Genomic DNA, 24,187 nt, shown 5'->3' on the forward strand with positions numbered 1-24,187 from the left:
TGGAAATATATTCTCATGTTTTATAAGAATAGTACAAATCGTAAGTCAGTGATTAAAATCATGGTTCATGGGTGCCGGGGTGGCTCAGTCAAGCGTCTGCCTTCGGCTCAAGTCATGATTCCAGGGTTCTGGGATCAAGACCTGCATCAGGCTCCCTGCTCAGCAGGAAGCCTCCCTCTCCCACACCCCCTGGTTGTGTTCCCTTTTTCACTGTCTGTCTCTGTCAAATAAATAAATCAAATCTTTTTAAAAAATAAAATAAGTCATGATTCAAAATGAGTACTTCAAAATCTGAAACAGATAAGAAAATACACATGGCAAACTGTATACATACAATATAATTCCAAGTAAGTAAAATATAACTGATTTTCTCTGGTGCTGGGATTATAGATAATTTTTACTCCTTTTAAGAAATATCTTGTTTAAAGAATAACATATAATTAGTTTTAAAAATCTCTAAAAGAAAATTTTAAAGAAATAACTTGGGATCCACACGATTAAAAAGTTGTGTTATAAATATATTATAGGATATGAGATTTAAGAATAATTAAGACTATTCTAAAAATATACAATTACAGTCCTTCATCGCAGCAAAATTAAACCTGATAGAATAATTTCTAGTTTCATCTTTACCTTTTAAATACTAGAAGAAAATAATTGTTTGTATGGCCCTGGGAGAGGGCCTTTTTTAACAGGACTATACATTTTTTATGATAGATAGATCTACATAAAAATTGGAAAAGCAACAAGAACATATTAAAATACAAATAATCAGGGAATACATTTGCAGTATGACAAAGTTATCACTCCAGTAGCTCAGAGCAATAGATATAATGTTTGGCAAAGCAAAAACTTGTAAAATAACCTTAGTTATGAAAATAAGACTTTTCATTTTTTTCTATTGATGTATTTGCATGTATAATGTATGAAAAGTTGTGTCACAATGATTATTTCTGAATAGTAAGATTACAAGTAATCATTAAACTCATTTTCTGCTATGAACATATGTAAATATGTAATAACACTTTTTATCTTTATAGGCTACTTGATAAAACAAACAAGCAAACAAGAATTAAGCATTTTTTCCCAAGCAACAATTAATTCAGATCCACCTTGCTTAATTTAACTTTGGGGCATTCCATGTCCACTATCTTACTATATAGGTTCACTTTCTCATTCTTCATAATGACTCCAATATTTGCTAACTTTTCTTGAAACTTCCAGTATTTCTTCCCCCCACCCACCATGTCTCTTTCAGCTGATGCTTTTGCCTTCATTAGTGACAATTATGGATACTCCCTCACTCCACCACCAGTTGAACCAAGCCATTAACAGCTGTGTCTTCTCTTTCTGTCTCCCCTTCTGCTCTTACAGAAAGCCACATCCTTCACTTTTGCCCTGTTTCCCATATTTTTTACACTCAAGAGATCTGTCCCTGCAAATATATCCCCTCTTCTACTGTATCATCAGTTTCTCTCTCTCCACTAGATCAAGCCCCTGAGCCCCAAAAGGTCCCATCTTAAGAACATGGAAAAAGCCCCATGATATTCTCCTCTGGCTCTTGATTAGCTATCTACCTATGTTTTAGCTCTATTCTAATTCTAATTCTTGAAAGAATTGTCTAAAGGACCACCCCCATTTCCCTTTTACTATTTCCTCTCAATCCACTGTGGCCTCTGTTTATGTGACAGGTCATAAACTGCCCCTGTCAGTGTTTCCAAGAACCTCCACGTTGCCAGGAACAATAGATAGGATTTGTCCTCATCTTACCCAGTCTCACAGCAGCATTCAACATAATGGGCCCTCCCTCATCTCTCTGATGGAAGATCCTTCTCTTGTTTCTAGCCAACTCATTCTCCTGGTTTTTTTTTTTTTTCTTTTCTTCTTCCTCACTGCTGTTCAGTCTCTGCTTTCCCTATTTATGTAGAAATAATGGAAGTTCTCAAGTCTGATACTATCTCTGGACTCTCTCCCTAGGTGAGTTCTTCTATTCCATGGCTCTGAATGTCATTCTGTATGTGAAGGCTTCTGAAACTTATCTGAGTCAATGTCATATATCCAATTTTCCATCTGACCTGTCTGTTTAGATGCCTAAGGCCTCACAGAATCAACATGAGCCCTTGAATTTTTCCTCATTCCCTTTGCCATTGCTCCCTGCCTTACCCCAAACAAGACAACAAAATCACTCAGAATTACTCCCAGTCGTTTTGTTAATGGCCTAAAACTCCATTATTTGTGCACTCAGCAACTCTACCATTACTGTCTCTTCAAAAGCCACTGTCATCTCATCCCTAGATATCTGGCTGGTTACTGCTTACAGTCAGTCCACTATCAGTGCAGGAGCCAACAGTCATATTTTTAAAATGTAAATCATTCCATGACATCCTCCTATTGAAATCCCTTCAGTGGCTTCCCACCATACTCAGATCCAAATTTTTAACCCTAGCCCACTAAGCCTTCCATACTCTGGCCACTGGGCCAGCCTGCCCTTCCAGCCTTTCCCATAAAAGCCCTCAACATACATTCTAAAAAACTTGTGAACACAATCCTCCCAATTCAAGGGTCACCATGAGCTGAAAATTAGGCTCTTGAGAGCTATTTAATTCATGTCTTTTGAATAAAATGACAAATTACAGTAACCCATTTATCATCTAAGATAAAGTACTATGAATAAAAAAACATACTCAACCTCTTCTACACAAATGCTTGATTTAGCTCTGTTGAAATAATTTCAGCATTCAGCTAAGTGAGGCAGTTAATGAGTATTTGGCCCTATTTTTATGCCCAAGTTTTATTTTTAGACATTTATTTTCTTCCCCCAAAGCAGCAGAAATCATCCACCTTGAATTAAACTGAAGTTACCCAAGTTGCAATCAGCACCCTTACAAAAGGGTTCAAATGTTAGAAGCATCTTGTTCTGGTACATTTTGGCTGGATTCCAGATGTGGGGGAGAAAGGCAGAGAGGCAGCCTCTGTAATGGAACATGGCAAAAAGAAATCCAGATGCTAAGACTAATCAGACAGAAGAGAAAATTGAGGCCATTCTACAAGCATAAAACAAGGAGAACAGAACAACTACCCCTGGACCCACTTTGACAGCGACAGACCACACTGACTGCAGCCATCAGCACTAACTGTGACAATAATGACAAACTTCACTTGCGTTCATGCCAGACTCTCTAGCCTGCCCATCAGTGACACTCAAGACTAGACCTGGCTCCTAACTGCTGGCCTAAATGTGACTGAGCTACATTGCAAGTCAATTTGTTTTTGAAAAACAAGAATGTTTCCTATAACTTGCAACATGCCAGTTTCCTTTATGAGTTCCTTCAAGAAAAGCAGCATCCAGGGTGTACATTCTCCTCTGCATTGTTTTTAAATTCAGTGCCTCACCATAGTGTTCTTGGCTCTGAGCCAATTTGTGAAAGTCATAACAAAAGGAAACTCTTTGTAACATTGTAGGGATTTCTCCTAAGCATCCACTTAGATTTTAATAGTATTAACTTTGTTAAGACAGAAAAGAAGAACAAAAGAATAATTTTAGGATTACCCTCTCTTTACTCAAAAAAATCTCACCTTTACAGTGGACATCCACTCCTTGAGGATTCATACACTGGGTTGAAGCTCTGAATCTCTAGGGGTACTATCTCTGTTTCAGGCTCTGGTTTGTTTGTTTGTTTGTTTTCCACTGTTGTTGTGGATGGAGGACTGGGTCTTTGTAACGGGGTAAGGTACACAGTAATACATTTTTGTGGAGGAGGAGGGTGCAGCAGCAGAGCAGTAAGAGTGAAGGAAAAGGGGAAGTGAAACAATGAAGAAGGGAAAGTAGATACGAGGTTGTGGTTGCCTTGGGCATAGCTTTAGAACAGAAAACAGAACCACTTGCTCAGATCTCCTAGTATCTTCTACAGAACCACATATCCGTCAGAGAAAAGGAACTGAAGGAATTCATTTACGGGTTTTCCCCATGAGGCTTTAACTCCCATGTTTCTTCTAGTTGTGCACCTGGCCCCTCGGCCATGGAGGACAGCCATGAAGGAAGCCAGAGGTCATGCCTCACAGTATGGTACCCTGAGTCTTGAAATACAAGGCAGGAGAAGCCAGTGCCTCTGTGAGTGTCATGGAAACTCATGTCTAGACTGTGGTCACTGCAGCTCACACTGTGGTGGGTAAAATTGTGGACATGCTGAAGTTGGCCTCCCCAGAGAAGGCAGGGTCAGCACCTGACATTTAGAAGCGGGTCAGTGGTGTTGGGGTAGGGGTTCTCTCTGTCCACACAGTTGAGGGCCCAGGAAACAGGTAAAACCAAGAAAACTCAGGAAGGTTCATAAATTGGGTCTAATAAAAGCAGCTATTTTAGAAATTCTATACATTTAATATCTGATATTTTGTACATTAGCAGACCATTAATCTCCTGCACAGATCCCCTGTGATCAATTTTACTAAACGCTGCTTGGCTACTGCTACATTTTTCAGAGGATTGTCCTTAAGTGATGAAAGCTATGATTCTGGGAGTTATACACCTTCCCTACTCTCTGCCCCAGTCAGTGGTAGCTTCAAGTCAAGAAACCTTTTGTGGTCCAGAGCCCCTCCCAGGGAATGAAGCTGGGACTTTACCGGAAGCCATATCCCTGCTTAGCTCCTTTTTCTGCCCTATCCTGTTCCCATACTTCTTCACACTTTCCTTCTAAAGACACTCTACAAAACCTATCCAGGGTTGATCTCCTGGAAGCAGAGCCCACAGAGCCTGAGACAAAGAATGTGAGGAAGAGGGGTACTACTATGCCTCTAAGGGCCATTTTCCACTTTAGACTGCATCACAAAATGTTCCTTCCTGCCAAAAGGGTAAGTTATACAATCTGCCTCAATAGTGCTATATACAAGAAAGAATATAGCTGGACAGAGTGGTGGGTTTTTTTTTTTTTAAGCAAAAATGCCACACAGCCAAGACAACAGACACAAGAAAATGCCAAGGTTAACAAGGCAGATGGCAGGAGTTTTGTTGAGATTATAAAGGTAGTAAACAACTGAATAAGACTCCATTAAGTGAAGTGAGTTCTGAACATGTGCAGATGTAAGGCCAAGGACTGATGAAAAAAGTCAGGGCTCCGTCTATAAACCACTGATAGATGCCTGTGGCATGTCAAGTGCCTCTTAGAAGCCGGTCTGCTCTTTCTGTGTATTTGTCCTCCCGCCAGTCCAGTGAGTTAGCATCACTAAATAATTTAAATGTTAATTGACTAAATGCGAGGACAAGACAAACCTGGTGTTTCCCCAACAGCTAAGTTGAATAAGATGAATGCTCTGGAAAGATTAAGTAAGAGCAAGTCACAAAAAAAGACAGAATAAAAGTCTGCTATCGGATTAGGTGTCAGAGAGACAACAGTGAAAGACTGAGAGCAAACTGTGAAGATCTAGAAGGAGCCAAACTCTTATAAAAATCTGAGTACCAAGTTCTCTGGCCACTTTCAAGAAACTGGATAGTACGCTACAAAGGCTGTCTGAGAAAGAGAACACAGGAAACCAACAGGGCTTCATGCTCAGAACAATGCCTTGACCCCGTCCACTCAAAAAACCTAGAAAGTAGTAGATGAACACTCGTTATTTTAATTTTAAAAAACATTCAAAATATATAACTTAGATACCAAGTTTTTTAGCTAAACCAACAACGGGGCCTGATTGTGTCAGATGTAAGGCTTTTGAGAAAAGTACGGAAAGCTCTGAAGTGATTTGGTGACCTCTCGCTGTAGACATGTGAGACCCAGTATCTGTAACACAGAGAGGAAGCAGTAGTACCTGGAGGGTCAAAAGAGACCTTCCTTAGGTCAGTTTACATTTATCACTCAATGTCGGAATGTCGGTATCAGAATCCCATCCGATAGTCGTCACGGCTGCTATATTTGAATATATCTATTGCATGGTAAGTGATATAGTCAGTCACTCATTCTCATTAACCATTAACCATTTTGACTCGATCCCTGTGTCACCCTTTCAATTCCAGAAATAAAGAACTCCTCCTTGCACCTACATATAGAGGTGCTGGGGTTGAGTGACCTGTAACAGAATTGCTGAATCAAGGATTTGGTGTAAAAAAAAAAAAGCAAAACAATCTTTACAAGACTTATTCCTAGCTGTGTAGATTGCTTAGTGTTTTTATTAAGGGATGACTTATAGAGGTCTGCTTTCTGGCAAGTGTTTGTGCCTATGGACACCTGAATTAGTGGCTTTCAGTCCTTGGAATGTAAAACTATAGCTGACTCAACTGGCTGGTGCACAAGACAGGGAAGACTGCTGGCTTCAGTCTGCATATAGTGCTTAGTGGGTCATTTCAAAGTATAGTGGTTGTGAGGTTGACTTCATATCAGTGAGTTTTCTCTACAGTTCAGAGTCAATTCTGCCAAATAACCCTTGTTTATAAAGCTCCATTGCTTTAGCCCTATCTTCTACCTACAATCTATCCTTTGACTCCGACCATATTAAAGTTCTGAAAAACAAGAGAAAATGAAATACCTCAAATTTATCCCAACCTCCTAGGAAACAGGATTAGATCATTGTTTGTATGGTGTTAACTCTGTCATCCATCAAGCTTAACCATCTTTTTTGCCATGGGAAACATACAATTTGAGCATCTCCTATGGGTCACAAAGTGTATGGGGATGAGTTAGTTCCTAATCTCACAGAGCTCAGGATCTACCAAAAGATTGACGGATCATATAAACAAACAAATCATAATACAGAGATACAGGCAGCAATAGGAAATCCCATGAGGTGCTATGGAAGGACAGAAGAAATCTCTTGAGCTTAGTGGGGGCAGGGTTTTAACGAAAGCTTCTTAAAGCATTGGGTTTTGAAGGACAAGGAGAAGCTGCCTATGGGAAGGAGTACAGGGAAGTGGAGGAGGGAAGATATTTTCTAGGCAGACAATAAAACAAAGATACAGCTGCAAGAGAAACATAAACACCAAGCAGGCCATGTGGAAGAAAAAATGCTGGAAAGGTGTGCAAAGGCCAGATCATGACTGTTCTTATAAGACACACTGAGAAAATAGGAAGTTAATGGTCAAATCAGATTTGTCTTTTGGAAAGATCCCACCAGTGGGATTATAAGAGACAAATAAAAGGAGCCAGCCTGTAAGCAAATGTGAAAGGAAACGATTTGAAAGCAAACTTAATAACATGAAATAGATAAAATGTGAAAGCACACCATGGTAGACACTGGTACCATTTCCCTTCTTTGCTAACAGAACTCCTCTGTTCAGCCCTGTGTGAGACTTGGCCACCTCTAGCCAACAGAACAATGGAAGGGTCTAGAAAGGGTACATGAGACGGCCATATTGGCTCCATGTGGGAGGGGGAGTCCTTCACATTTGGGGAAGGAGGAGCCAGGGTCGTGACCACCAGGAAGAGTTGGAACCTAGTCAGAACTTCCCAACTGTCCTGGAAGTGAGTTCAGCAACTAACTACGTTTGCATGACTCAAGTACTGAAACCCAACTATAATGTCTGTTTGTCTGCCTTTCCCTCCTTGTAACTCTGAGCCCAAGAGAAATAAGAGTGTGGCCAGCTTCTTGCACTGCTTTCTCCAAAATGAACTACTGAAATCAAACTGAAAAAAAAATTTTTGGACACTGTTTTGGACAATAAGACATAAGCAGAGGTCTGTTGGGAGGATTTCTGTGGAAAATTTTGTGTCTTTATAAGAGGAATAGATGCAATAGCAGAACTTCATGGCAACCCCCTCCTTCTGCTTTCTGAGCACACATTTCATGCTGTAGCTGCAGGAACCACCTTCCTGATGTGAAGAAATAAGTGTGAGGATTAACAAACCAACATAACAAGGATCATAGAAATGATAGAAAGTCAGAAAGAAATGGGATTTATAATGATATTGTTGAGTCTAGCTGTTCTGGATCTTCTACCTTTAGACTTTGTGCTAACTAAGTAATATATTCAATAAATAATATAATATATTTGTATATAATATATATAATATATAATTATATAATATATATAATATATAACTAAGTAATATATTTAAACTGTTGTGACTTGTCCCTACAAATGTCTCCAAATATTCCAAAGTGAAACAAAATTTAAAAAAATATATTTTTTTACCTGCTGAAGAGCTACTGACACAGGAAGTTCCATTTTTGTCTACATAAATAAATCAATGAAAAAAAAAACAATCTCTCTTCCCATCACAATAAAATATTGACAGAAGTTTTGTCATATGTTAAGAGTTAAGTTAGAGACATGCATTTTCTTGTTAATGGTGGCAAAACCTCATTTAATCTTGGAACTAAAGCAAGTGTCAGTTATGAGCTATTGGAATTTTGTAGTAAATTTAAAGTGCCTTATGTTTTTTGTAAGAAGAGGTTTCTAACAGTGGAACACATTAACCTTAAAAGTCCCCTTTCTTTTTAGTATCAACATTAAAAGTAAAATACTGATACTCAGCTGAAGTAGTAGTTTGCAAAAATGATGTTTTCTTTTATACAACTAATAAAGAATTTGGCTATTTCACCCTCCAAGGCCCCTGTTTGTCCTTATTTCTTTAAAAAAAAAAAAGAATAAATATTTATTTTCAAGGGGCTTTAAAAATAAGGCTACGGGGTAGTAAAGTAACTTAATAATACACAACTAGGACCGGCATGTTGGTAGAAAGAGTGATTTTGACAAGTTCTAACGCAATGATGTGTACTTCAACATTCTAAGTTTAGTGTTGAATTTATAGTTAAGACTAGAGAAGGGACAATATAAAAGTTTTAAGCTGGTCTGTAGACCTTTTGAAAGCAAAGTACATGAGTTTGACTCATTCATACACATGGCTCCACTCAAAGTTCAAGCTGTCCTGACCCACCTGGGAAGTCAGCCTCTGCTCAGTTCTACGTGTTTCTATAGCTAGAAGGTCTCCCAGGGGACTTCTGAGTTCAGTAAAGACACTGGAACATTCAGGGAGGGAGAAAGAAAGAGAGAATGCTGGTGGGCGGCAGGGGGCGGGGGGGAGAGGGGAGTTGCGGTTTGAATGGAGGGAGAGAAAGAGAGGAGAGACAGAAAGAGACACAGAGAAACAGACTGTAACCAGTGATGATAGGATTCTTTAAAGTGAGGCATCTTTTTTATGTTCTCATCTGTTCAGGCAGTGAGATCCAGGCCCAGCATGGTTTGCTGTAGAATGATGACTGTTCCTCCTTGCCTTGGCTTCCCATGCTTACTTTCCAAAGATCAGCTGCTCCCTTCATTGAGAAACATGAATGACCTCATCTGCTCTCCTCGTATCAACCCATCTTCTCGTTATTCCTCCATGTCCCAATTCTGTTCTCTCTTCTCTTCCCCAGACCTGAACCCTAACCCACCCCAGCTCTCCTTCTCTTTCCCCATGCCTACAAACACACTGAATAACATTCCTTGACCCCGTTTTTCCCTCGAATTGTGACCCCAATTCCCAACAAACTTTACCCCCTGAGCTGTACCTGGGACCTTATCTACTGCTACTCCTTCTCACGGTGTACTGACTTTAAAGATCCTGTGAATCAGATTCCCCTTATCAATCCTGAAATCGTTTTTGCAAAGTCCCAGTGACACAAGTGACAAACTGAAGGGCATTCTTAAATGACATGAGGGGACAATTGACTCCTCCGTCCTTGACACAAATTGCAGTGTTGTCTACATTTGTAGGGATCTTGGGTGGGAGGAATTGGCAGGTCAGAGAGCAGATGATGTGAACATCTAAAGAAGGATGAAACAACCCATATGAACAAAGTTTACAAGGAGGTCCTATCTGCTAAAAAAAAAATTTAAAAATTATAAAATGTAGTTTTCTCTATTCTCCTGAATTTATTACTTTTTTGGTAATATTAGCAGGTAACGTCTCAGTGCTATTAAGCATACAGTAATGTTATATACACTGCAAATCTAAATACAATCGTGTGAGATGTTATAATTTCCATTATAGAATTATAGATGAAGACACTGAGGTTTATATAGGCTAAGTAGCTTGCTCAAGATTACAGTGAATGCAACGTCAGGACTTTAAAAAACATCATGTTCATGACTTTGGGGCCCTCTATTAACCACTCTACTCTGAAACTTTTCACATGACATCAGTGATTCACCACCTCTAGGTCATTCCCCAGAGAACCAGCTATCAAGGAGCAAATGGTCCCTTCCAATGGTCCCTTTAGTCTTTTTGAATCTTGACCTTTATGGGAGTTTCGGCCCCAATTCTAAGAAGCTATTTTCTCTTGGCAAGTGCTGATGGCAATTATAAAACCATGTATGGTTATAGTGATTCTAAGTTCACTTTCTCAGTTCTCCAGATAGGGTTAACTGTGGGTTCTGTTAATTAATAGTAGCCTCTTTTACAGTGCCCCAGATTGGATGATAAATTATATGGTTACCCTAGTAAGTACCATTGCTGTCTTAGTCTTTTTTAAGCATTGATTTCAACATGTAATCAATCTGCTCAAAGTCAAGAGCTCCTGCTAAATGCGTAGAGAATATTTCTGTCTGCCCAGCTACCCTGCCTTCAGGGGAACCCTTCTTCCCCATTTCATTTCATTCTGGGAAGGGGGTTGCTGCTAGTCTGTGTTGGCAACAATGTCCTACTCTATCATTCCAACCAAGGAGAGGCTAATAATCCAGGTGGGGCAAATCATGGCAACCCATCCAAACAGTGGGCAAGGGACCCAAGAAAGGCCAAACCACTTCTGAACATTAAATGAGAAGACCTTTCTTCCACTAAGGCTTCTAGGCTGGGAGACTATGTTTGAAACTAATGGCAGCAATAAACTCCTGCCATGTGAAGAGAACTGTTTGACAGAAAGAAATCAATCAATGGCAGGGAGTGCAGAGAGAGGCAGAGGATGAGAGCATAATGGCAAGTAGGCGAGTGCAGAAATGCCTGCCAATAAGTACATCGTCATGGCCTTGGTTCCCACACTTCTTAATTCAATTCTGTAAACTACATTTTATGTGTGCTAACCAAACCTCTTTTTTTTTTTTTGTCTAAGCTAATTTGAATTTGGTTTCTAAAACTTGCATATAAAATTGTCCTGATACCTAATCTCTCCCAAATTTACCTTCAATAATACTCAAAGATACGAAATATTCAAAGATATGAAAAAATTTTTCAGAGAGATGAAAGATATGAAATACCTTCAAATATTCAAGGATATGAAAAAATTTTAAATAAGATCCCATTTTTAACCTGGCAGAATGACAGGTTAGATAGATAGAGACAGGTTACATAGAGAGACAGATATCCACACACATACACATATGTATATATACATTTAATATTCAGCTCTGGAAAGATATTGGAGACATATCTTTGGTGATGGTATACATTGATATATAACTTTCTGGAAAGCAATTTGGCAATATTTATCAAATGCTTTTAAAACTATGAGACCTTCTGTAGTGACAAGCAACAGATTTAAGACTTAAACAAGAAGGAAATGTATTAGAAAGAGACTGGGAACTCCAGAACTGAAGGATGAATCTCCAGGCTTCAAAAGAGCAGACAATGCCGGGGAAGTCAACAGCTCAGGTTTTGTTACACAGTGACTCAGTTCTAGTCAACTTCCTCCTGACTAGATCATGGTTCTACTTTCCAAACTGGAGAGGTCATGTATTGGTTATAAACTTCTACTCTTAGGAAAGCCATCCATGGTAGGTAGAGAGGGCAACAGATGATAGGCTCTACAGTCAGCTCATTGGTATATTTCTATACATGAACCTTTGGCTGCCCAACACATGTAGCTAAGGATGTCTTCACTTACCATCACCCAAATACTCTATGAACAATGGCCAGCTTACTTACCTCCTTTGCTGTGGGAAGTATTCCAAGTTCCAGAAGTTGCCGCATTCAGGAGTAATAATAGATATCATGAGGGCACTGCTAAACAAATCAGCACTTCTCAAACCATCTACAGTAAAGAAACAGTAAATTTTGGTTTCTAATCTGTCATGGGCAAATTCACTGGGAAAATGTAATAAAGATGAATTGCTAGATAAATGAAATTAAACATAAAATGTGAGCCTTGATTTTTTATTATTATATACAATAGGCATAGAAATCTAGATAGCAATCTATCAGAGTAATTTTAAATACTCTCTATTTCTATACTTCTTGCATCATGAACCAGTAATAAACAGCTCATACACTGGCATGAGCCTGCAGAGCCCCACTTCGAGTGGTTCTACTTTAGGATATATTTATTCCCCCTCAAATTCTGCTTCAATCTATGGTCCAAAAGGAATACCATCACCAACACACTCTACATACAATGTAGATAGAAGACATTTTGTTCTAAGTCATGACACGTCAAGCAAAGAAACAGACCATGGTTTTTCTATCTGCCACTTCTCCCTAAACCAGAGCTCGTATTTGTGTCTTCCCTTTTCTGTTAACTCTTCTGTGATCTCCTTACCTTCTGGCAGTCCCTTAGCTATGTTCGCCCTGTGGAGTAGCCCGAACCTTGACCTTTGAACTGTTTCAGTTCTTTGTGGTCTTACCTAGGATCTTACCAACCTTACCCCAACCCTTTCCCACTGAGAATATAAAATAAAGGTATCCATTATGTTCCTATCATACTTCTCCTAACTGCACAGCAGTAATCATAGTATTCTTACGAGGCATGGTCAATCACCCCAGCTAATAGTATCTCACTTTTCTGCCATTTTCCCCATGGCATGAAGAACCCAAATGACCTGTCTTAGTTTCTAATTTAGAAGTACTACATGGCATGTTACAGATGTTTAGTGTGTAACATACAGTGTATGTGTACCATATAGTGTACGTGTAACCTACAGTACTACCCTGTAGTACTGTTACAGGGTAGTACTGTAGGTTACACATGGTATGTTGCCTCCAGTCCTCAGGTACTAAAAGGGAGGATGAATGACACTAAAAGCCTCAGTGAGTAAAAAACTGAGAGTAGCTTAGTTAAAATTGTTAACTACCTCAGTCCCTCCTCTGTCCATGGTTCCTAGATCCACATCTTCTAACTGTGGGGACACAGTTCCTTATTTGGAACACTGGTTCAGAGCCTACCCAGTCTTCTGTGAAGTAGCTATGTCATCATGTAGAAGGTGCCCTGGAAGATTTCAGGGCTAAGTTTTTAGAGACCACTCCACCATGTTAGAAGGCTTGTGGCATCATTGATAGAAAACATAAAATAAGTGAGTTACATTTGAATTAGTCCATGACTTGCTTTCTTTGCTTTTGATCAAGGAACTCCCTTCAGAGCCAGTTTGGGTAGGATAATGACTGAGTATGAAGCATTCAGTAAGACTGCAGTTGGTAGTTCTAGCAAAGGCACAGCCAAGAAGAAGGGAAATACAATCCTTTCTGTAACAGAAGCAATTACATATAATCCAGCAAAGAGCCGACATGTCTTTGTTAAGTGTGATGTCACATCAGAGACGTGGGCTGATCTCTAAGGCTGACAAAGTGAGCACTCAGCTGTGGCACCGCCTGATTTGCTTTGATGAGGGAAAGGCTGTGTGGTGGAGCCTACACAGAGTCTATCTAGACTCCTATGGCCACCTTATTCATGTTCCCTGTGAATGCTCACCAGAAAGCCTTCACTACAGAAGAGGCTCTCCATAACGAGACCAGGCATTGGTGGAAGTTCAGTTCAACCTCCTTCTCATTGCTTGCCAAATGGGTCCTGAATGGTATATAAGCAGTTCGCTCATGCAATATTTGCTTAATAGAATACCAGAAGGCACACTTTGTTGTAGATAGTGGATCCTTGACCATAGACTCTAAAACTCAAGTATCTTCTTCATAAACTCTATACTTTTTATATATCTAAACACAACTTCTGAAGGAATGCCCTTGGCCAAGAAAACCAAACCTTTCTCAAAATCTAGGCGCTTTTATTGCAATTCTATTAGGATTTGCCATGGATAACACTCGGTATCCAGAACTGCCTCAGTCACTGTGTAAATTTCTTCCAATGAGGAGGCAACACATGGACAGAAGTTACAATGAGACTCACCACCTGATTAAGTAATAATGTGTTAGGCAGCTTTTCTGGTACCAGCTCCATTCTTTCCATGGCTCAAGGTCCTGACAGGCAGACCCGTCAGGGTTCCAGCTTCCATGAGGTGACCTCATCCCTAGGATTCCATTGTATCAATTCCTTCACCATAGAAGTGACTTCCTATTGTTCCATGAGATTCTTACTGTCTCATCCTTGATTTCCCAACTCCTTTATTACTTGGATGCCTGCATTAAATTTCCTCTGTCGTAAATAATTGAAGTGGATGCTATTTTCTTAGACTCTACCTGTAGGCCAGCTAACTTCACTTACACTGGTCTCTGCAGGACTATAATCTACACATTTTTTTTTTTTCCTCTGAGTATATAATGAGAATGTCTATCCTTGGCAAATTTTGGAATCCCCAAATTAACCAGCTCCCTGACCTCTTTTGTAAAGGCTAGAGTAGGAGGAGAGCCAGATGGTAGCATTTTGCAAACCCGATGCCTTCAAAATAGTTGATCCAAAGTAATACTACATCCTAGGATACGTTCAAGGGCTTGAGAGAGGCATATATGAATATTCATACCTTATTCTCAAATAGTTCCTTGGTTTAGTCATTGCAATACTGATGACAGTTGAAGAATGAAAGTTGTTCTTTATGTCAAAAAACTGGGTTAGGGGCATTAAGGAGGGCATGTGATGTGATGAGCACTGGTAGTTATATGTAACTAATGAAACATTGAACACTACATCAAAAACTAATGATGTACTATACACTGGCTAACTGAACATAATAAAAAACTAATGATGTACTGTATGTTGGCTAATTGAATTTAAATTTAAAAAATAAGTAAAATTTTAAAAAATTAAAAAGTAAAACCAAAAACAAACAAAAAACCCCAACAAACAAAAAACAGAACTAAAAACCTGGCTCATCAATTTAATTCCATGTTTAATTTGAACCAAAGATTTCTGCTTGTCTGACTATTTCCTGAGTCCTGAATATTGCACTGCCTTTGGATTTCTGACCACACCCGCTTAGAGTCTGCAATCAGTTGCTTTCAGCATGACTCCTCCTAACTCTGCTGAATTTAGGGATCCCATTTTCACTGCATCTCTCTCCTCTGCCGTCTCCTCTGGCCTACAAAACCCGATAGCAATGTGCATTTTTAAAAGAATTCTGCAACCTGGGTCAGTAATCTGTTTCTCCCGGGAAGGAAGATTCTTCTGAGCCCCAGGAACAGAACAGAATGGGAGGTAGGTGGGCCAGACGTACACATATATCCAAACTAATGTTTCCAGTTCTTGCAGTCTTTGAAAGCAAGAAAAGCTGCAGAATGATAGAGGGGCCAGGATTCAATGTCACCTACTGTAGGATAGCATGCAACAAAAGTTTGCACTAACCAAGTCATCAAACTTGAAATGAAAGCTGGCTGCCTAGGCTAGCTCATTGAATAGAGACTGCCTGTTGAGTACTATAACAATGATTTCAGCAGATCTGAATTTCTGAAATTTCCTCTGAAATTTTTTCTGCACTGCACCCTTTGAGGCATGTATGTGCTGAAGTTAAATTCATTTTTGTTGCTGAGGGGGAATACTGAAAAGAGGGTTGGATATTGGGCTGTGTACAGTTGCCAGATAAAATACAGGATGTCCAGTTAAATTTGAATTCAGATGAACTAATACTTTTATATTATAAGCATGTCCTATGCATTGTTTGAGACATACTTAGGCTAAAGTAAATCATTCATTGATCTGGCATTCAAATTTAACTGGGAATTTTGTATTTTTATTTGCTAACTCTGACATCTCTATAGTTGGGGGACATTTGGCAATAGTTCCTCTTCATATAAAGGAGACTTAGCTGCATTTGGCAAGGGAGTATAAAGAAGCAGGTAGGAACTAAGGCTGTGGAGTGAGGGTGCCGAGATTTGAATCACATTACTTCCACTTAATGACTGTGACATTGGGCCACGATTAGCTGCATAGGTTTGTGGCACCAGGTGCTTCTTGAGTTTCTGTTCTCTTCTTTTAGGAAACAGCTATCCAGACACCCAGAAATTCCCTCTGAGAAGAGGTCTGGTTCGTGGACAGTAAGAGGTTGATGAGAAAACTTGGCTACCACTTACCATGAACATTTACATTTCTGTCCCAGAACACAGAAGGGAGTCTCGCTGCCTTTCAATCCAGTAAGATTGAATGACTGATTCCAAATACTACCATTCTCTAGATATCACTGTATATTACATGTAGCCCACTGTCGGTATCAGTTAGGTGTTGCCCCCCCTTTTTTAGGGGCAATAGGTAGGAACCCAGAATAACAAGCAAAATATAGATTCAGGGAAAGTACTCCAAGACTGCTCATGTCTCAAGCAAGGGCCACACAAACCAGCTTCTGGATGGAATAGGAGTGGTGCTCAAAACTCAGCCATAGGAGCCTGAGGTCTTTGCCCCAGGTCCCTGCCTGAGACGACCCCACATTTTCTGCGTCTGTGTCAAGTTTCTCAATCTTCCTTTTTTTGGGAGAGGGTGATGGCCAGCTTGAATCCAGGTCCTCTATTCCTGGATCAGAATGTTTTAGGGACAGAGAGGGAATGATTGCACAGCCAGAGCCTCACAGGGAATTGATGTGAGCTGGGCACACACTCCAGTGTGAGACTATTTTAAGTTCTGATCCAGCAACTCTGTCAGGACTATTACAAGAAAATAATCAGAAATATAATAGATGTATGAACAAAGGCTTTTATTATAGTGAAGAACTAGAAGCAGCTTAAATGTCCAATAATAGGGGGGAGATTAAAATAATATGGGGAAATAAAATATAATATGTGAATGTACATTATTTGAGGTGACTTTAAAGGCTGGAATTGATATTTAACGTAATGGGAAGTTCTTGTATGAAATTTATAATGCTAGTCAAGCTTTTATGGTGAACCCTTTTCATAAAGACTGGTAGGCAATACACTTAAAACTCACTAGTCTCACCATCCCGAGATAATTTTCAGTTTCACAGTTAAGTAGCCCACATTTTTCTAGGAGTCTGGAAATTATTTTCTAAAATTAAGTTTTCTGATTCCTTATGAGTCAAGCTACAAGTCACCTTTTAAAACAGATGTTGTTTCCTGAACTATTTGACGCCGACTCACTTTGATTCCCAAATGTACCATGCTCATCCCCACAAGTAATTTTCCTTGCAGTCAGCATCTGTGATTTCAAGATCCACAGAAGTACCACATCCTTCCTGAAACCTCAGCCAAATCCTAGTGATGTCACTTGCCACCTCCCTTTCCTACATCTTGTTTGTATCACTCATGAAACCTTTACGTGGTTCCTCTGTGGCTAGTTTCAAAATCATGGAAGAGTTTTCAAATTTCAGGGCAGGTGGAAGGAGGGGGAAAGGTGGATGGAAGCAGAAAGAGAACTGAAGATAGAAAACACATAGACTATTCTAGTTTAAAGATGGTGGAGGGAAAAGACAACATTGGTAACCAAAATGCAAAGTGATCCTTGATTAGGTCTTCCATCAAAAAATCGCTGTGGGGCTTCTCAAACTGATGTGCATATGAATCACTGGATTCTTGTCAAAATACAGTGATGCCTAAACTTCTGGTTTATGGCTCAAACTTTATGAAGTAACCATCTAAGGGGTATTTTGAGAATTACTGGAAAACGCTGGCTGTATTAGATAATACATCAATGTTTCATCGCTTTGATGTGATAAGGGTAAATGATTATCTGAGATAATTTCATTTGTAGGAGATATGTACTAATGTGCTTGTTTGTATCTTACTTGCAAATGGTTCAACAACAAAATTATACATAAATATGTGTATGAGAAACAAAGAAAATTGGATGAAATAACAACTGATGAATCTTGGTGAAAGGCATTCACTGTACTTCACCTTTTTTTTCTGGTTTTCAAAATCTTTAAAATAAAAAACTATGAAATGATTAGTAAAAATAATACATAGCTCTAAGCTATACCCCATAAAAATTGAGTCAATCCATCTGGAGCGAGGCCCAGGAGTTTATAATTTAACAATCATTCCAGAAAGTTCCATTACGAGTTTTGCACAGACCACATTGAGAATAATGTCTAAGCTGTTAGTTGGGGGAGCACTGTTGTCTGGTGATTCACATCCTCACTATGGCGAAGGTCTCCAGGTTTGAAATACTATCATAAACTCCAAGAGCTAAGTTCAGTTTGTCTAACAGCCTTTGCCATTCCCCTCATTTCATAGTGGCACCATTCTTGCCTTAGGAAGCTTCCTTCCAGTTCACAATATGAAGGGAGATGAACAGAGAGAACACCCTCACGTCCCTTACCACAGTGGGCACTTTTATTCGTTATCTATGCTACATAACAAATTACCAGAAATTTAACAGCTTAAGACAACACATATTATCTCAGTCTTCGTAGGTCAGAAGTCCGGGCACAGCTGAAATGCACCTTGTGTTCAGGGTTTCACCAGGCTGTTATCAAGGTGAGCCAGAGCTGCTAGCCGGGAGTCCTGTTCCAAGCTCACTAACCACTGGCAGAATCTGCTTCCTTGCAACTGTAGTACTGAGGACTTCAGCAACAAGAGCCCACTATTCATTCCGTGGCACATGGCGCTTTCTACAGCATGGCAGCTTGGTTCTTCAAGGCCATAGGAGAGGGTCTCTATATTTCAAGTCTCTGACCCTCTGTTGAAGGATCACACCCACCCAGAATTATCTCCCTTATACTTAACCCAAATCAACTGGTATGGGACGTTAAGGGCATCTGCAAAATCCTTTTACCTTCATCATGTAATACAACTGAATCAAGGCCTTGACTACCTAATCATATTCACAGGTCTGTCCCACACTCAAGGGGAGGAAATTGTAGAGAGAGTGTATAACAAGGAACAAGAATCTGGGGCCATCTTACAGGGCTGCCTATTATAGCATCTGCGGGACCAGCCTTTCTGATGGTGTCCCTGGTGTTCAGACCCTTGGATGGTCCTCCTGCACATTTTACCGTGGTTGATCCATGTAAACCAACAGAATGAGCAGAAATGATATGCTACGTCTGAGATTAGGTTATAAAAGACATAGTGGCTTCCAATGAGTTTCTCTCGCTCTGATCACTCACTCTGGGGAAACTACCCACTACGCTGTGTGAGCAGCCTTGTGGAGAGGTCCACAGGAAACTTCCCACCTACAACCACGTGGATGAGTTTGGTAGCAGTTCTGCCCTGGCCAATACCTTTGTTGCAGCTCCATGACAGACCCTGAGCCAGAACCATCCAGCTAAGCAGCTTCCAGATTCTTGACCCTTAGAAACTCCATGAGATGATAAATGATTGTTATTTTAAACTGCTGAGTTTGGGGATGATTTGTTATGCAGCAGTAGATAAATAATATAAGACCTGTCCTAGGCCTGACTAATCTAGAGTGAAAGATGCCTGTGTCTCCCTTCGCTAAAGTGGGAAAAGCATATGCAGTAGTAGGTAAAGAGCCCACAAAGAGAAGAACAGAAATCAAAGGTAGGTTGGCAGGTGCAAGGGTAGAAAGGGTCCTTTTTAAGCTTCTGGGTAGATCATAGTGTGATATAGTGCCATTCCTGATATTCCAATATCATGAGCCAATACATTCCCCTTTTTGCCCCTCATTTTTTTTTTTAAAGATTTATTTGAGAGAGGGTAGGGACACAGAGGGCAGAGAGAATCCCAAGCACACTCCATGCTGGGCATGCAGCTCAACATGGGACTCTAACCGAGGATCCTGAAATCATGGCCTGAGCTGGACCAAGATTTGGATGCTTAACCAACTATGCTACCCAGTTGCCCCTTTTTTTGCCTTTTGAATTCAGAGACTTCCAAAGTACATTTAGGTCTGCTGAACACATTTTGACCCTCTCTCTATCTCCAACAAGTGTAAATTTATAATGATATGCAATCAGTATATGCAAATCAGCCAAATTCAGTAATTTGTCTTTCTTTCCCCTCTTGATGGCTGTGATTAAGTTGATTTGAATCTGGTTTCTGTCACTTGCAACCAGGAGTTTTGACTCATAAAAGCCCTCTGTAAGATTGGTTCCATGCCTTACTCTGGTCATTACTTTTTAAATGACATCTTTTCCTCCAAGGTCATGTTGGCTGGTCTTAAATCACATGCTAGGTCATAGTTTTTAGGTACCCTGGAAAATAAGTTTTATGTACTTGTGTTTCTAAGAAAGTTCCTCTGGCATTTTTCCCCCCAGGGAAGCCTTATGATGTTGAGAATATAGCAATTTGACTAAATGATCTACATTTATTCCAGGGTAAATTTCTTCTGTAGTATATGGCATTTTTCTTCCTAACTTAGCTAATCAAACTCTCTGGGTACGAGCTAACTATTCATGCTGAAGCAGCCCTAGTCATTGTGAAAAGAAACACAATAAACAAATCTCACACAGAAATCAAGCAAAAATTCCGAGTTCTAAGATGCCATTTCTCCATACTTGCTGCTCTCAGCATGAAAGAGTCTGTAGAGACCCCACACTTAACCCATAATTCTGCCTTCGCCCAATTCTGAATGACAGCAGTGAGTTTAAACAAACTGGGATAAAGATCCCCTCAGTGAGTCTCCTACCCCTTATGATAATCCTACTTTGATTCTTTTCACCCAACACTACTACTAAAATGACAGATAATGCATTTAAGCTTTATAATCATTAGACAAAGTCTACGTGCCTCTCCTAACTGCCCTTCCCCACGTAATTCTAAGTTTTACCATATCCCAGAATAATACAGCACTTTTAAAGTCTAAATACACCCTCAACATTATTCTTTCTTACCAAATCAATTTAACTTAGGCTGGTGACCATTCACAAAATCACCCTCAGAAAAAACTGAAGTTAAGTAATCCTATTAATGGTGTTTATCCTTTGGTTTAATACATTAAGCATTCAGGGCCTGAGCTTAGGGGAATTGGTATAAATTGTAATCTACATTGTGCCCCCCAAAGAATATTCTCACTCTACCACATCCATTAGTATCAGAGACTGAATCCAGACCACTTAGATTCTAAAACTGTCTTTTGCACTTAAAGCCATGTACCATTGGTCAAATTGCCCAACTCTTCTGTGTTTTACATCTGTAACGTAGGGATAATAGTAATATCCATCTCAGAATCATTGTTGTAAGACCTTAATGATATTTGGGAAACACTTAACATATGACCTGGTACACAGTAATGGTTAAATAGCCAGCAGAAATCACACTGAAATCTGATCGTGTATCTCCCCAATTATCACAGAAGGTACTTCAGCACCATTCAAAAGAGGCATCCCCATCACATCTCGTGTAGCATTAGTACTCCTTTACCTGCTGTGTAGACGAAATTAAAATGATCCCATACTATTAGTACCCCATATGACTAAAAGAATAAAAAATAACCCATCCTCTTTGCAAGAAGATATTATCCCAGCTGAAAATTATTTCTGTAACATTTTTGCAAATACAAAGTCTGGATCACAAAAAAAAATAACCAGACACTCAGGGACAAAATAACAATCAAACACAGAAATAACTGAAAATAAAACTCATAAGCACTTCAGATGTTGGAGTTTTAGATATACACTTTAAAATAACCGTGCTTATTTTGTTCAAGGAGACAAGATAGAGAATTTTGGCAGAAAACTAAAAACCATGATAAAGGACCCCACAGAAACTAGAGGAACTGGGAGATAACAACTGAAAATAGCAACAGTTTAATAGATCTAATTTAACAGCTGTGTAGGTAGTCAAAGGATTAGTAGCTTGGATTATTCGTTGGTAACAAAGAATTGTCTGGAATGAAGTAAGGAGAAGAAAAAAGAATAGAAACATTAGGAAAGTAAGAAACAGGATACAGTGAGAAGGCACAATGTAAGTGGAACTTTGGAGGTAAAAAGAGAGTGGGTAAAAAGAATTATTTCAAGACATGCTGGATCAGAATTTTCCAAAACTGTAAGCCATTAATTTATAGACCCAAGAAGCCCAACAAACCCTAAACAGAAAACAACCATGTACCTCATGGTGAAATGTTAAAAACCAAAGAAAATCTTAAAGTAGTCAGAAGTAACAACAACAACAACAAAGGCATATTGTCTCCAAAATAACAATTAGGCAGACAACCAATTTTAAAACAGAGTTAATAGATGTCAGAAAGGATTAATATCTTCAAAGTGCAGAAAGAAAATACTCCCAACCCAGATGTACAAGTTTAGCAAAAATGTATTTCAAGAAAAATAGGATGAAATAATTTTAAGGCACGAAAAGAATTTGCAACAAATAGATCTGCACTAAAAGAAATACTAAAGGCATGTTTCACAGACAGAAGGAAAATGATACCAGATGGAAACTGAGACTCAGGAAGGAATGATGAGCAATGTAAAGAGGAATATGGGACAAACTTAAGTAAGTGGACTGACGATGATAATGTTCCAAATACAGACAGAATTAAAGGAAATAATAATGCCTTAAAGTTTACAGGGGGATAATGGAGTTGACGTATCTAAAAGGAATCTAAGGTTCTTCCACTGTTCATGAAGAAAATAAAGTATCAATTAATACAAGACTTTAAGAACCCCCCCCCCAAAAAAAGTTTGTCATACTCTTGTGGTTAACCAGGAAAAGAACTGCAAAAAAAAAAAAAAGAGAGTAAGTTCCAAAATAGTATAGGAAAACAAAACAAAACAAATGTGGAGTAAAGGCCAGAAAGAAGGACATTTGGAGGAAACAAAAAACAAACAAACAAACATAAAATAGATGGGACAAATAGAAAGTACTGAGTAAGCCTGACTCAAAACAACTCATACTACACACCTCCAGTTGTCTGAAATTCTAACAGAGGCAATTCTGAACAGGCAAAACTAAAACGAGGATGCACACTTAAGTAGTACAACTAAAGAAAAGTAGGGAAAGGATGATTATAAAAGTTCAGAAGAGATTTCCTTTGAGGAAAAGAGAGATGGTGGTGATTTGGAGGGGACCTGAAGGTTAGAAGAATGTTCATTGCTTAGCTAACTGATGGGCTTTTGTTTTGTGCTGATTCATTTAACTATATGTATTTTATTTTATTTCTACAAAAAATAGGGTATAAGGGGCATCGAAATGTGCTGAGATCATATAATCCTCAGAAAGATATGGTTAAATAAAGCACTGAACAGCAGAAATAGTATGCTCTTGTTAGTAATATAAAAGCTTACATACTTGTATACAGGCTTGTATTCACACAGATCATTTTTTAAGACATACAAATAAATTTAATCGAGCCCCTGCCTCTAAGAGGGGAGACTAGGACTCTGGTATTTATAGAACGAAGGGGGTAATTTTCATTTTCATCCAGATTCTTTTACTGTGACAATAAATCTTGAATTATTATTTTTTTTAATAAAAAGAAATTTCACCAAACTATAAGTCAATTTTGAAAAAACGGGGTTACTATCGGATGAAATCATTATTTTTAAACGAACAACTGCATTTTGAAATCTTAACTTAAACTTCGCATGTATAACCAAGAATTTTAAATCATTGCTAAATTTGTTCAAAAGATGGATCAAATTTTCATAACCTAGAAGGGAAGAAAAGTGGCTTTTATTTTAAACAGACACCCATGAATTGATTGTCTTTCCATTTCCCTCACACAAATGCAGTAGAGGTAGGTATGGATAATTCATTTTCATTTCAACTTGTTTCTAGAATATTGGTATAAGCCTCCATCTGCATTACAATGGAGTGCTACTAAAAATAGGAAACAAACTTAGGGTAAACTGAATGGCTGAATTTAAGAATCTGCCATAAATCATAAAATTGTACTGTAAACTCTTAGTCATATGAAGAGTGAACCATTATCCAATTATGAGGATAATTTGAGTTGCCAGAGTGATTAGAACTAAATGTAAAATACTTTTAGGGAATTCAGCAATAAATAGAAAGATAACATCCATTGTTGAAAAGGTGTGAATAAATGAGCCATCCAGGACTTTTGGGTTAAGACAGCAACCTCAACACATGCTTTTAATTTTGTTTCTTACCTCAAGTCAATAAACATTTAGCAAATGTTTTTCTTAAAAAGAGAAAAATACAAATCAGAAAAAGGAGGGTGGGGAGACAGTAAGGTTGTGGAAACTAGAGATATATGGGCAAGTAAAAACTGACTTGGTAGATCCAAGAAAACTAATCTCCAGCTAGTACTGGCGAAATGT

General features: G+C 38.9%; 1 protein-coding gene across 6 annotated transcripts in view; it reads right to left on the reverse strand.

Moving 5' to 3' along the window:
• HHLA2 (HERV-H LTR-associating 2) overlaps window positions 1-24,187 on the reverse strand; it is a 137,042-nt gene that overhangs the window by 14,660 nt on the left and 98,195 nt on the right. For 4 of the 6 annotated variants that reach the window (XM_032349882.1, XM_032349872.1, XM_032349860.1 and 1 more), the window contains one exon: window positions 11,823-11,928. The gene's annotated coding sequence lies outside the window, so the exon portion shown is untranslated. Of the gene's footprint in view, window positions 1-1,770; window positions 1,916-11,822; window positions 11,929-15,268; window positions 15,323-24,187 lie in introns of those variants that run through there. The other 2 variants (XM_032349863.1, XM_032349891.1) reach the window with 2 other exon arrangements.

This window comes from Mustela erminea, chromosome 1 (genome assembly GCF_009829155.1).
Source record: "Mustela erminea isolate mMusErm1 chromosome 1, mMusErm1.Pri, whole genome shotgun sequence".
Taxonomy (NCBI): Eukaryota; Metazoa; Chordata; class Mammalia; order Carnivora; family Mustelidae; genus Mustela; species Mustela erminea.